Source organism: Acomys russatus, chromosome 26 (assembly GCF_903995435.1).
Source record: "Acomys russatus chromosome 26, mAcoRus1.1, whole genome shotgun sequence".
NCBI lineage: Eukaryota > Metazoa > Chordata > Mammalia > Rodentia > Muridae > Acomys > Acomys russatus.
Genome location: NC_067162.1, coordinates 13,327,063 through 13,339,930, shown reverse-complemented (window position 1 = coordinate 13,339,930; position 12,868 = coordinate 13,327,063). Strand labels below are relative to the sequence as shown.

The window sequence follows — 12,868 nt, the reverse complement described above, 5'->3', positions numbered from 1 at the left end:
GCGAAAGAGGCTGCTCTGTATGGAATTTCAGCCAGATCCACCATGGAACAGAAAGCCAAGTTCAGGCATCACTGCCTGGTTCTTCTGGAAGCCAGGACAGGGGATGCTGGTAGGTGGAGGGGATACCTTGGAGTTCCTCTGACAATGAGCCAACATCCCCACCAGAACGTTGCTCCTCACTTGGAACAGGACCAGAGCTCACCTCTGCAGAGCCAAGCCTGGGCATCACTACCTTGCACAGCTTACCAGCCCTGCCAAGCTATCTTTACAGACCTGACAAAAGATAAGGCGGTGTTTCCATTAGACAAATCCTAACTGCATAACTGACAGGACACATGATGTAGCCCACTGCCCATTGGTCACCCACATCACAGAGCAGCTGTTCAAAAAAGTCACAAAGTAGAAAAGCAGTCCTGCCATCCCACTGCCACTGTCTAACAGCCACAGGTGGTCAGAGGCACCTACACAACACAACCCAGTATAAAACCTTTATGCTGACACAGAACATTCTATTTAAGGTTGCTGACCTAGAACATAGAGAAAGGAGGTGGTTCAGCAGTTTCACCTCTTCAAAGCTGTCACCTCAGGGTCCCAGGGTCTTAGAAGACTGTGTCAATCTTGTTCTGTATCTTGGGAGTTATGCCAGGGAAAGACTGACACACTGGGAGAGGGCCTTTCACAAGGATGTACTATTCTGAGCGCCCCAAGCCAGTAAAATCTAGTCTGTCACTCCCCCACTAAGGGGTGGTCTTGTGGTCACCAGAAGATGACAGGAGAGAGAAGCAGCTGACACACAGTGAGCTATTCCCCAAGGATTCCTGGATGAGGCATCCAGGGGTCCCTGGACACAGCGTCTTCAGCATCCCCCAAGGCACCAAGCGTGCATAATGGCCTGTCCTCAGCTATGTGAGTATAGTCTAGGCTTCAGCCTAGAAAGAAAGCAGAACGTCATACCAGGGAAATAATTTAAGTTTGTCTGGTAGCTCTGACTCTTAAGTGAGAAGTCCCTGTAGATTCCCCAACATACTCCAGTCATCTGACCAAGGAGAAAGCCCCAGATTCAATGCCTATAGAATCCATCTAGGGAACACAGATTGGCAGGAGAGGAGACTCGGCCATGAACGATCCTCATAACACCACCAGGAAGACAGCCAGGCCCAGGGGAGCAGACAGAGAGCTGTGAGAAGCCCATGTCTTCTGCCCTAGATCCATCTTGAAGATCTGTTCAGGCCTCACAAAGAAAGGGATGCTACCAGCCTTTATAAGACACATCTACACACAGTGTTCCATCTCAGAAGCTGTGGGAGGCCAGTGCTCTCCCCGTGTCAGTCATATGCTATGGATGTCAGTCTGGATGGACTACCCATCCTTGGGTCACCCAGACAGCAGCTAGCTGGTCCCTTTCTATCCCAAACCACAGTTAAATCAACACAAGCTTGGGCTCTGGGCAAAAACAAAAACAACAACAAAAATAACAAACCCAAACAGTATTTTGAGCAATAGCATTAACAAGTGGCATTTCTTGACTGATTTTTTTTTTTTTTTTTAGATCTAGGATGGGAATCACCTAATTTTATCTCGCCATGATCCTCAGAGAAAAACATTAAGCTGCCCCATTTTACAGATGGAGAAACTAAGGCTCAGAGAAGAGCAACAACCTCCCTATGTAACAGAAAGGATGAGGATTTGTTCCCATTTGTGTTACAATGTAGCCTTACAGGTCACATGATGGGGGTCACGATCTCTTCAAGTTTGACTAAGTGAACTGAAAATCCAATAGAAAACTTCAAAGAACAAATTATCTTCTATAATAACTTCCAAATGACCAAAGCCAGTAGTGCAGTGGTGATTAAAGAGGCGCTGAGTACTCCCTGTGGCAGAAGGAAATCGCTGTGGCCTTGGAGAACATTTTCTGTGCCCTGATCGCTGGGGTGAAGCCGTGGTTGAGGGAAGAGACTCCACTGCAGACATGAGATCGAAGAAGGAAGAGGCCTCTCTGACCAGGTGACCGATCAGCACCTATGACTCCTGTCCGCCAATGGCAGACTGCAAGAGCAGAACCAGGCAGTGCTCCATTCTGCCAGCTTCAGAGATGGGCAGGGGCCTGGGCCTACTTCCCAAGGCACATAGACCATAAATCAGCCAGAGCCGGCTGCACAATTGCAGTGCGCCTCTTTCAAGCAGCTCTGAGGAAAAATGGCTCCATCTGCTCACTGCTAGGTCATAAATAAAACCGAATTGGAGCAAAATGGATGGAAAGCAATTTTTGGAAGATGAATTTCCAAGAGTTTGGCTCCCGTTCGTGCACCTCTTCTGCTTCTGGAAATGGCCGGCTGCGGTCTTGCCGAGCCGCGACTGGAGCCGACTCGGTGTAGGAATGTGGGTGAGGGCTGCCCATCACAGGTCTCTTGCAAAGTCTTCCTTGATGAGTCCTCCTTCTCCTTGTTCTCATCACCACCATCATCTCCATCACCATCACCACCATCACCATCACCACCACCACCATCACCACCATCATCATCACCATCACCACCACCATCATCATCACCATCACCACCATCACCACCCTCACCATCATTGTCATTGTTGCCCTCCCTATGTTTAGACACCAAGCTGGAATCTGTAAACCTACCCCCTGTAAGTCTTGACCTATCCTGACTGCGCATATGTTTAAGGCTGCAAAGCCCTTCCCCATACCAGTCTCTGTGGCCTGTACTTTGCTTTTCTTTATCACTTCTGAAAAGGTCCTTTCGTTGAACACATGCAATTGTACATATTCATAGGGTACAATGTGACACTTGTGTGCAAAGTGTAATGATCCTCTCAGGGTCATGGGAAGAGCGCCTCTTTAAGGTCTAGCATTTGTGTTGGGAACATTCAGAATTCTCAAGTTTGTACAGCTAAAATACACAGCAATTCTTAGTTACCTGTTGTCTTCCTCCTGATCTAGAGCAGGCACTTTTTTTCTTCTTCTTCTTTGGTTTTTCAAGACAGGGTTTCTCTGTGTAGCCTTGGCTGTCCTGGACTCACTTTGTAGACCAGGTTGGCCTCGAACTCACAGTGATCTGCCTGCCTCTGTCTCCCGGAGTGCTGGGATTAAAGGTGTGCACCACCACGCTGGCAAGCAGGCACTTCTTAGAACAGGGAGCTCATCAGCTTTTCTACCCTGCTATCTCTGAGCTGAGCATAATTCCTAACCAGTTGAAACAATTCAATAAATGTTTTTGGATCATTGAATGGACGGATGAATTGGGAATCCTGCCATCTGTGCAACATACCTAGCCTGTGTTGAACTCTTCACACCCATTTCTTGCCTCTGACTGACCACAGTATATTTTGTAGACCTCTAGTGTGGTCATAGTTCCTCCCCCACTGCAACTTCCAGCCTCTGTCTTTGGCATTTTATGCCCCTTTCCCCTGATACCCCTCTGCAGATCTTCCTTGAATCTTCCCTCTGGTTTTGTTCCTGGTGACCAGAGCCGCAGCATATGTTAATCCTGTAGTTCTTTGTCAGTGCTTATGGAGTATTTCTCACACTGTCATTAGATATACTCATTTATGACCTTGCAATGGTCCAAGGTCCATGGGACATAACCCACCCCAGGGCAAGGTGTGGCACAGTCATTAATCTGAGGACTTGAGAGTTGATGCTGAGTGTGGGCACCCCGCTATGCTTTCTAAGGCTCTCTTTGGTTTTAGTAAAGTCACCATGTCCATTGCATGCTCTGCCGAATTGGTGACTGACTTCAGTGGCCTTTTAGCCTATTACAACTTTACTCACCTCTTAGTAACTTGGCATCCACCTCCTCTGGCCACACACTGTTCCAGAAGGCACGATCAAGACTGAGGAGTCTCCCTTGAAGTCCTCATAGAGCCTCATCCCAGTGAAGGTGCAGATGAGAGCAAGTGAGAAAGCTACAGAGAAAGGATTCAGAGCAGGGCAAATGCTGTGATGCCAGTAGAGATGAGGGAGGCAGGCAGCGTGGCAGAGGAAGTGGCCACCTCAGGTCTTCACATGTTAGTCTCCATGTTGTTACCCTGGTTACCTTCAGAGCTTATTCATACTGCTCCAGATGCCAATTTTTAGTGGCCCTGACTGCTCAAGCCAATCTTTTGCATCAGGCCAATGGATATATCAACTACCACATGACACAGAAGAGAAATGAAATCCCTTGCTGCTCTGGCCAGCCTTCAGAGCCAGGTCTCATGTCTGCCTCAGAGGCAGAAAAATTTAAGTAGCTATGACAGGTGAAGCCTAGCAGCTGCCCACAACTAAGTTACTAGGTTCCCAGGGACCTGCCCCTTCCGATCTCTCATGAGTAACTTAGAATTACTAAGTTCTACCTCCAATGACAATGTCAAGTCCTGTATCAGAACTGAGTCTTCCTTGAAGTGTTTCAAATAAAGGCACAAGGTCGGAATGAAGATTCACTAAGTGGGGCTGTGTTGATACATTGTAAAGGGTGCCCAATGGCCAAGAGACATGTGCCAAGGGTCTCTCTGGAAATGGAGATCCAGTCATCTGCCCCGCCCCCCTCCTAGCCACTTCTGCCACACACTTGCCTTATGACTTTGGCACATCTTCCTCCTCACTTGACCCTATATTTTCTTCATGTACAAGAACAAAATAAGATTTCTCTCAGCAGTGACTGGGATACTATGAATATTGTCTCCACATAACTTCTCCATCCTTTCCTCCACAGTAGCCCACCCTATAGAGTGTGGCGTGTGCATAGTAAAGGCATTAATGATTGTTGTCAAATAAATGGATGTGTGGATGGATGGGTGGATGGGTGGATGGGTGGGTGGGTGGGTGGGTGGGTGGATGGATGGATGGATGGATGAATGGGTGGTGTGTGGATAGATGGTTGAGTGGGTGAGTGGATGGATGGGTGGGTGGATAGATGGATTGATGGATGGATGGATGGGTGGGTGGGGGATGGGTAGATGGAGGGATGGGTAGATGGAGGGATGGGTGGGTGGCTATATGGATGGATGGATGGGTGGGTGGGTAGGTAGATGGGTGGGTGGGTGTATGGGTGGATGGATGGGTAGATGGGTGGGTGGATGGATGGATGGAAGGGTGGATGGATGAATGGGTGGTGGGTGGGTGGATGGGATGGATGAATGGATGGATGGATGGATGGATGGATGAGAGGGTGGATGGATGGATAAATCAGTGGATGAATCAAAATAACCTTAGAATGTTTCAGAGTGGAAAACCAAAAGAAAATGGTTAAAAGAGGCAAGGAAAAGTTGGAGATGTAGATAAGCTATAATGGGTCATCTCCCTTCTTTGTATCATTTTTGCCAAATGAAAGAGACACAAAGCTGACTTGAGTGGAGTCTTTGACAGCAAATTAAAGGATTATAAAAATTACAAAGTATGGCTCTAAGATGAGAAGAGTAACGATGGCTGCTACTGAAGTCTTGAGAGGTGAGATGCTTTTCATTTAAAGCAATCATTTGTATTTACACCAAGCAGGGCTAGTAAGCAAGTGGGGAGTTGAGATAGGAAGCCTGCCAGAGAAGACCATTGAAATAATTCAGGGACAGAGCTGAAATGTAGCTCAGCTGGTGGGATGCTGGCCTAGCATGGATGAGGTAGTGCGTGTCTTCTGGTAGTGTATGTCTGTTATCCCAGCACTTAAGAGGTGGAGGCAAAAAATCAGAAGCTCAGGACCATCCTGGGCTACAGACTGAACTCAAGGCTATCCTAAGCTACATGAGAACCTGCCTTACAAGAAAACACGAAGGATGTGGGAAGGAGATTGTGGTGCATGATGGTTGATGGTAGCAGAGATGGGGGAAGACTCAGCTGCTGGCCTAGTGTAGACAATGCAACCTGAAGATCTGAATGTAGGCGGTGAAGCACAGAAGGCAAGAAACCCGAGCACTGTAACCTGCATAGTGACAAGCCCTGAGCTGAGATGGGGAAGGCTTGGGGAAACAGGTTCATAAGAAATGGGGTTCGCCCTACCAAGACCTAGCCGATGAACATGATATTCTCCACTGTTGAGTGGAGAGTGAGATCTGACTCTCACACGAACTCTGGTGCCCCTTTTCTGACCACGTCCCCCGGATGGGGAGACCTGGTGGCACTCAGAGGAAGGATAGCAAGTTACCAAGAAGAGACTTGATATTCTAAGAGCATATATAGGGGGAGGAGGTCTCCCTCAGTCACAGACATAGGGGAGGGGAGAAGGGGAGAAATGGGAGGGAGGGAAGAATGGAATAAAACAGGGGAAGGGCTAACAATCGAGATGTAATATAAATAAATAAATTTTAAAAAAAAGAAATGGGGTTCGGCTTAGGACAAAAATGAGTTTATGTTGTCTGTTCAGCATGTCTTCTAATCATGCTTGCTGTGGCTTCCCACTTTGTAGGATTATCCATGGGGCTTGCTGTGAGCGAGCAACAAAGTGTGAGCAGGCGTTCCTGAGTCAGTTTACAGTTTGCTGCTTTCATTTTCTGTCACACAGTGACCAGACAGGGAGCTGGTGACATGGTCAGAACATGGGGGGGGGAGGGGACAGACAGCACAAGTGAAAACCTGTTGGCGATCAGCCATTACGTTTTGAGGTTTGATACAATCTCCTGTTGGAGTGTCAATAGGCAGCTGGGTGTGGCTGGCTGGGAGAGAGAACCCCAGCAGCGGATAGAACCTGTGGAGTCCCTGACAAAAAGAACAGCAGAGAGAAACCAGCAAGGACGAGTGGGGAAGACCTGTGGTCTGAGCCTTGGCCTGGAACATTCCAGGGGAAGAGGCAGCGGGTATCTGAAGAGTGGGCAGTGTGTGTCCTGGAAGCCTACAGGGAAAATACATCAAGAAGTGACTAGCTGTGGCCAGCACTGCCAGCAACTCAACCAAGACAAGGACTTAGAACAAACGCCTGGGCTTGGCTACATGGAAGTCACTGATAATTCTGCCAGTGGCAGTGGCCATGGACTAGTGGGTATGCGTGGGCAAATGTCAGTTTGGATTTCATTTAAAAGAAAACAAGAGGGAAGGAAATGGAGACAGCAATTATAGAAGAAACGCTAGTACTACAGAAGTGCACAGAAAAGTGGACAGAACTGATGAAATAAGTAGAGTGAAGATATTATGAGCGAGGAGAGATATGAGCATGGCTTGTGAACTCTAGGGAAAGATCCAGAAGAAAGGACAGTGTTGAAGTATAGGAGACGATGAGCAGGATGGCTGCAGATACTACGTTCTTTAAGAAGCAGGAAGGGAGCTGGGCATGGTGGCGCACACCTTTAGTCCCAGCACTCGGGAGGCAGAGGCAGGTGGATCTCTGTGAGTTTGAGGCTAGCCTGGTCTACAAAGTGAGTCCAGGACAGCCAGAGCTACACAGAGAAACCCTACCTCAAAAACTGAAAAAGAAGAAGAAGAGGAGGAGGAGGAAGAGGAGGAGGAGGAGGAGGAGGAGGAGGAGGAGGAGGAGGAGGAAGAAGAAGAAGAGAAGAAGAAGAAGAAGAAGAAGAAGAAGAAGAAGAAGAAGAAGAAGAAGAAGAAGAAGAAGAAGAAGAATAATCAGGAAGAGATGGGACATATACAAGAGAAGAACAGACCTTACACACGACCTGCCTGGTCTCTGTGGTAACCTATGGAAAGGCAGCTTGAGCAGACACTGAGTCAACCTCATTCTAAACTCGGCTACTGCCAATTCTTGGCTCAGTTGTGTAACTTCAGCCTCTTCCAGTGGCTGCTACCACAGTGATCCAGTCATGTGCTCTCATCCCTCTAAATCCTCCTCTCCTCCTGTCTCCAGCTTGATTCAACGCTCCTCAACCTCCCTCCCCAGTCAGGCTCAATCTGTGTGGGGAGAAAGCAGGACAAGTGTCAGTCAGAGACATGTCTACTCTTTTCAGGGCTCTGGCTCTTCTCTTGGGCACAGAGCACTCCCCGGATCTGCTATCCTCAGGGTGCTATTGAGGGTCCAAGTCAAGACTAATTAGTTCTCTCTACAACTGTAGAGTCCATGTAGATGTTCAGAGAGCCAAGTTCAGCTCCAACCCGACCTCTAGATGGCAGAGGACCTTCCTCACAAAAACTGTCTGTACCAGTTTCTGGTCCATGGAAATCATGGTTCATTGTTGGTTGTGGGTTGTTCAGAATACATGGAAGTTCCATTGGTAACCTAATACCCTTCATAAGAGAAGTGGTGGCATAGGTTTTCCCTGTTTGGACAGAGAAGGTTGTAGCTCATAAAAAATTATTTCGAGGGGCCGGAAAGATGCTCTTCTTGCAGAGGACCCTCAATCAGTTTGCAGTACTCATCTCAGAAATCTCACAGACACCTATTATTACTCCAATTCCAGGAGATCTGATGCTTCTGTCTTCTTCTAGTACCAGCACATACGTGCACATACCCCCACATAGACCTACACACATAAACATTATATAAAACAGTTTAAAAACTTTTTTAAAAAATGGTTATTAATAAACTTTAAAATGGATATCATCAAAGCGTTTTTCAGGGTAGTGCCCCAAAGTTCTGTGAACCCTAGGCCTGAGGACACGTGTGTGGCTGATGAAAATGGTGACCTGACGGGAGAACTTAGTGAACAAGGTATGATTAGGGTGGCTGAACGCACGCAGCCTCAGTGGTGAATTACTTACAATTTTCTCACGTTTCAAAGGGCAGGATCACCTTGACCCCAAACACCTAGCTGAGTTGTCCTAGGAGCAGTCACAAATTCTGGAAAAGCGTCATTGCTAAGTCAGGTTTCTCACAGGAAGCCTGTGAGTACAGGCTGCATCACAGGACTAGAGCCTGGCCTTGGGGCGGGGCATGCGCAGGGACTGCAGGTGTCAGAACTGAGTTCCTGGCTTTGATGCACAGAATATCACAGGAAAGGACCACACACTCTCATGTATTCTGAAGGACTTGATAGCTACTTTTGTTCCTGATATTTCTGGGCTTCAACATTCTTCCCCAACACCATTCAGTTACCCGCTCCCCACCCCACCCCCCACACCCCAATACTACTTTCAAGGAAGTTAGGATTCTACAGAGAATCGCCAAACAAAGCCCACACGTCTGCTGGTTAATAAAAAGGAACCTGCCAGGTGGACTGATGAATTGACTCCAAAATTCTGAAGGTTCTCTGTATTTATTTGAAAAAAACAAAACAAAAACAAAAACAAAAAAAAACTAGAAGCAAACTCCATGATCCTATAGAAGACATAGAATTCCAATATGTCACCCCATCTCCGTAGTCACTGGAGAAAGAAGTAAGTTGATGAATTATATTGCTCAAACTATGGCACCAGCCAAGGACAATACAGGACGTAAACTTCAAACCCCTACCCAGATCTAGCCAATGAACACAACATTCTCCACAGTTAAGTGGAGAGTGGGGTATGACTTTCACACGTACTCTGGTGCCTCATATTTGACCATGTCCCCTGGAGGGGGAGGCCTGGTGGCACTCAGAGGAAGGATAGCAGGTTACCAAGAAGAGACTTGATACCCTATGAGCAGATACAGGGGGAGGAAGTCCCCCTCAGTCTCAGACATAGGGGAGGGGAGTAAGGGGAAAATGGGAGGGAGGGAGGAATGGGAGGATACAAGGGATGGGATAACCATTGAGATGTAATAAGAATAAATTAATTAAAAAAATAAGAATGTAAAAAAAAGTCACCAAATGGAAAAAAAAATGACCCATAGGATAAGAGACAGGGGCTACTTTCTGTCTTTTGAACGCAACATTTTACACTGAGCTGTCACCAAAGCGTGTTGCTACTTCCAGAAAACATGGTTCAAATCTACTAAAAGCAGACTAGATGGAGTACTGCTTCATTCTAATAAGAAAGGCAATCATACGATCTTTGACAACACAGCAAAAGCAGACACTGAAAGACATCTACCATCTTTCCCACGTGTGAGACGCCATAAAAAACATTTTCTAAACTCATAGGATGCAGGTTGCCAGAGATGGGAAAATGAAGGTTGAAGAGACGTCGGTCAAAAGATGTAGAGTTTCAGCCAATATGGACGAGCTCCAGAGAGCTTAGTGCACAGCAGGATGTCTGTACCTGTGTATCATATTTTGAAACTTGGTAAGAAAGAGGCTTTAAGTGTTCTTATGCAAGCAGTAAGTACCTGAGGAAGTGCATATGTTAATGGCCTTTGTCGAACCACTTCATTCAGAATACATATTTCAAAAACACGGTGCATAAGTGTACACGATCTTTATATGTCATCTCAAAGCAGCACTGACATTATGTTAATTTAAAACTTCACACCATTCAGACCTAGTAGTAAGCTCTTATGCCTGTACATCAGGTAAGAGTGAGAACATCTTATAATTATTTCATAATTGTACAAACAATAAAAGTTACTGAGGACTAGCTATTGTGCTGCAGAAACCTCAGTGCCCATCCCTTGTGACACACTTCCTCCAAGGCCATGCCAAACCAACAAGGCCACATATCCTAACCCTTTCACATAGCTCCACTCTCTATGGGCCTACAGGGGCCATTTTCATTCAAACCACCACAGACAGCATTCTCTGATATTTTTTTTTCCTTGATGTTTTTGCCATTGAGAACATTCTTAAGAATTGTATCCTAGGAAGCTGGATATGATGACCACTGATCCCAGCTGTGAGAGGCAGAGGCAGGGGGCTCTGAGGTAGAGGACAGCCTGGACCCTATATCAAGCTCCAGGCAGTCAGAGCCACATGGTAAGACATTGTCTCAACAGAAGAAAATTGCATCAGAGGGTTCCCTAGATGAAACCTTGACTGAACAACTAGGGTATTCTTGCTCTCATGTGCTCTTAGGCCTGTCCTGCACCTGGCAGAATTAAATATCTAATAGTCCTATTTCATGGAAAGCCTGAGTGTGACCATGCATTCGATGATAATGAAGACCACTGCAGGCGCATCAGAGGCCAATGCTTGTGGTTGGATTGGGGGAGCATTTTCTTTCCTATAAAAGGAGTTTTTCCTGCAGTGGAGGTAAATGATCAGTAGTCTTATTTTGAGGGATTTTTTTTTTTTATGGTTTGTGTGCGTGCGCACTCATGCATTCAGGTAGACATGAGAGGGCAACCTTGACTGTCATTCCTCAAGAACACTACCCGTCTTGCTTATTGAGACAGGGTCTCCCACTGGCCAGCTGGTCCCAGACATCTGCCAGTTCAGCCTCCCCAGTGCTGGGATTACATGTGCACACCACTAGTCCAGCTTTTTCACATGGGCTCTGGGTACCATACCCAGGTCATCATGTTTTCATGACAATCACATTACTGACTGAGCTAGCTTCCCAGCCTACTAGACTGTATTTGTTTTGAGTATTGCACAGTGACTGACTTCTACAAACAACTGTGTTTTAAACCCAGGAGAACAGAACGTTGGTGATGTTTGACTCACTGTGAAATCTCTGCCACAGGTGCCTGCCACCTAGCTGATGCCTAGTAAATATTTGTTAAATATAAACGAAGGTGTGAAATATAAATTGAGGGGCTGGCACCCTCATCAGTGGCTCACAGCCTCCCACAATTCCAACTCCAGGGGAGCCTCTGTGGGCACGCACACTCAAGCTCACATACCCACACACTCACCCCACTTATGCACAATTGGTTTTTAAAACAAAGTCTTTTTGTTTTTTTAAGTGTAGCTTGTAGTCACAGCTCATTGTGGGAGGGGAGTCGCCTCAGCAGGACAGCTTCTGTGGTCACGAAGCAAGGAGAGATGAACATCTGTGCTCGACTTACTTCCCTCTTTTTCTCCAGTGCAGGATCTCAGCCCAAGGGATGGTTCCCACCCCAGTGCAGTCAAGGCACTCCCTCACTGGCATGCCCAGAGGCCTGCCTCCCAGGTGATCGAGATTATCAAATTGACAGACCCCATGACCCACAGAACCACAAGTAGGTGAAGGGTCATCTCTTGATATCACTGTGTAGAGGCTGCTCCTTGGGCAGCTGCTGCTGTCATAGCAGAGCATGTTGTCCCTCCCATGCCACCAACAAAGGTTTCTCACAAGCTAGCTTTCCAAACACCACCTTTCCCCCTCTGCAATGCCCAAAGCTAAAGGTCCAGAGGCTTCATTTCAACAAAGCCTAAATTCCGCCTCTGTCCTCAGTGTGGCAGCTGCCACGAATTGGGTTTCAGGGATAGTACCCATCATGCAAGCCATGTGAGCTCATTAGCCAGAAATAACCAGGGCTGCTCAACCACTCACTCCTCCTGGGGACAGAAAGGGGCACTTGCCAATTTTTCACGTGTGTGTGTGTGTGTGTGTGTGTGTGTGTGTGTGTGTGTGTGTGTGTGTGTGCGCCACAGCATACATGTAGAGATCAGACAACAACCTACAGGTGGTAGCTCTTTCACTCACAGGTGAGTCCAGGGGCCTGAACTCGGGCTATCAGGCATGCAAGCAGGTGTCTTTACAGACTTAGCCATTTCACCAGCCCTGCTCAATCTTTCTGAGGAGTGAGAGAAATATGCAGTCGGTTTCATATTGTAAGCCACTGACCAACGCTCCAGGCCTCGCTCACACCTAGCCACCCTCTGGCTTTTGTAGGCCCTGCCCAGAGAGCACAGCTGGGTTTTGTTGAGCTCTGTCATGCATCTATCTCTCCTCAGCCCCCAGGTCCGCCCTGCTCCTCTCACCAAGCAGCTATCCACCTTGCAGTACTCAGCAGGGAAATCATCCACCAGAATCCTGACCCCATGGAATTAAAAACTTGGCCTGCTGCATTAGCAAGGGTGATTAGTCAGGACCCGCCATGCCACCTCAGATACCTGCAGTCCCACGCCCCCAGCCCCAGGGAAGGTGTAATTTACGGTGTGCAAGAGAAGATGTGGCCTCATTTTTCACAGGCCACTGAACCTCAAGACTTATTCACCAAGA

At 47.2% G+C, this 12,868-nt stretch overlaps 1 pseudogene; it reads left to right on the top strand.

Annotated features, from left to right (window-relative positions):
- The window catches only part of LOC127209658 (60S ribosomal protein L23a-like), a 79,993-nt pseudogene that overhangs the window by 39,041 nt on the left and 28,084 nt on the right, over positions 1-12,868 (top strand).